The sequence below is a fragment of the Elephantulus edwardii genome, unplaced genomic scaffold (genome assembly GCF_000299155.1).
Source record: "Elephantulus edwardii isolate Elephantulus edwardi_28Jun2011 unplaced genomic scaffold, EleEdw1.0 scaffold00462, whole genome shotgun sequence".
Taxonomy (NCBI): Eukaryota; Metazoa; Chordata; class Mammalia; order Macroscelidea; family Macroscelididae; genus Elephantulus; species Elephantulus edwardii.
Genome location: NW_006400212.1, coordinates 437,456 through 439,620, shown reverse-complemented (window position 1 = coordinate 439,620; position 2,165 = coordinate 437,456). Strand labels below are relative to the sequence as shown.

At 39.1% G+C, this 2,165-nt stretch overlaps 1 pseudogene; it reads left to right on the top strand.

Moving 5' to 3' along the window:
- LOC102844484 overlaps nt 1-2,165 on the top strand; it is a 72,255-nt pseudogene that overhangs the window by 32,537 nt on the left and 37,553 nt on the right.

The window sequence follows — 2,165 nt, the reverse complement described above, 5'->3', positions numbered from 1 at the left end:
AGATATATATTAAATAATAATAATGATGATATAAAGTCACTCCAGGCCTTGTGTTGCCATATATTTTTCCAGTCCCTTACTGGTTTAGTCAACTGTTCTTTAGGATATTTGGAAAGGAGGTGAAATGAATTTTCACGAGAAAGTAATGATCTGCATTAAACCAAATGTCTACTTGTTCCTGTCTTTTTATCTGTTAGAGATCACAGAGTGTATGTCATTATGTCTGTGTGTTGTTGTATACCACTGAGTTGCCTACGACTTGTAGTATACAATAGCTCTGAATGCTGCCCTATCCTGAATCAGTCTCTTAAGCCCAACACACCAAATCCTATGACCCCAGTTATAGCATCAGTCCATCTCATCCTGGGTCTTTCTCTCCTGCCCTGTCCCACTACCTTTCCACGCATCATGTCTTTCTCCAAGGGCTGGTTCCTCCTGGCCAAAGTCTGTGAGACACATCTTCAAAAATCCTTAGGTTTAGGGAGAAATTTGATTTCACCCTTTCCAAGACGGACTCATTTGTTCTCTTGGCGGTCCATGATAGATTCAGTTCTCTTCTCCAGCATGACAACTGCAAGGCATCAAGTCTTTTGTCCATTTTAATCATTGTCCAGCCCTCTGATGCATAGTAAGTAATTGCAAAGACCATGGCCTGGATGAGGCCCACCTTGACCTCTAGACTGATATCATTACTCTTTAGCACTATGGTGACCCTGCAACCACGTACAGTGATTTCAGAATGTGGAGAATCTTGGAGAACGGGTGTCATCATCCGCACAGCAGAAGGAGTTAGTGAAGGGGCTAGCTAGGAGTTTCCAACCCTCGCGTAGTCTTCGAAAGAACTTGGAACTTGTGGGAGACGAGAATCGTTTCCAAGATCTGTGCAGCTCCCTCCTGGTCTCGTCCACAGTGCATGGCCCCTTGCTGACGCACACTGTGTTGGTCCTTTTAGGAACCCGTGGCCTTTGAGGACGTGGCCGTGGTCTTCAGCCAGGAAGAGTGGGCCTTGCTGGATCACGCCCAGAAGAAACTCTATGGCGATGTGATCATGGATACCTTGAAGAGCATGGACACACTTGGTAAGAAAGGACTTTAAGAGTGTATACGTATATATGTGTGTATATATATATATATATATATATATATATAGATATAGATAGATACACAGACACACACACACACATACATTGTTGTTGTTGAGTACTGTACATGCAATGGTAACGGACCCATAATTGACCCTTTGGTGGGTTTTCAAGAGGCAGTAAACGGCTCCAGAAGATACTGCTATCCTTCCATGAAGCAGCTGGTGGATTTGAACTGTGAGCCGTTGGAACGGCGGTGCAGCTTCTTAACCACTAAGCCAGCAACACTCCTGTGTCTGTTATTTTTTAAAAATTCTCGATCATTTTTGTAGGCCACCTGAACTCCCTGTGTGAGTCCTTTTTGTTGTGTAGGTTTTTTTCCATTCTTGACCATTTTTATTTTTCGGAGACTACAGAACGGTTTAGTCTATTAATTTCCTTTCCCTGCACCAAGAAGGAAAGACACCAACTTGTCAAATAACTATGTTCTCAAATGGTTGTGGTACGATTGCAATACTAACAAGGATCAAAGAGGTGTAAATCTGATCAACACTTTCTTTATAGTTAGACCTTAAATAAAAATGAAAAGTCTTTTAGAAATATTTCACCATATTCTGAAGTTAATATTTAACTCTATTGTGCTTTTATTTTTTTCCTTTTTTTTAATTAATTTTAATGAACATTTAGAGAGATTTTGGATAGCCATTCATTCATTATTGCACTTGTCTCCCTATTTTGTGCTTTTAAACAAAGTTATTTATGAAGACCAGCTTATAATTTATGAAGACTAGATCAGCTATTATGTAACTATATTCTACTTTTCAACAAAGTGACTAATAAAAAAATTTTTTTTTAAATTTCATTATTTTTTGTGCGTGTACTGTCAAATCAGATCTGACTGGTACAGGAGGAAATTGTCCCTCCTTCTCCAGCAGAGCATCTGGTGGATTGGACCCTGTACCTCTGGGATTAACAACTGACTTTTAACTAGGTTATTTATGCTTATTACTAAGTTATTTCTACGGAATAACTGAATTTATGAAGAATCACTTAGTATTTAGATGTATTCTATTTTTTAAATAT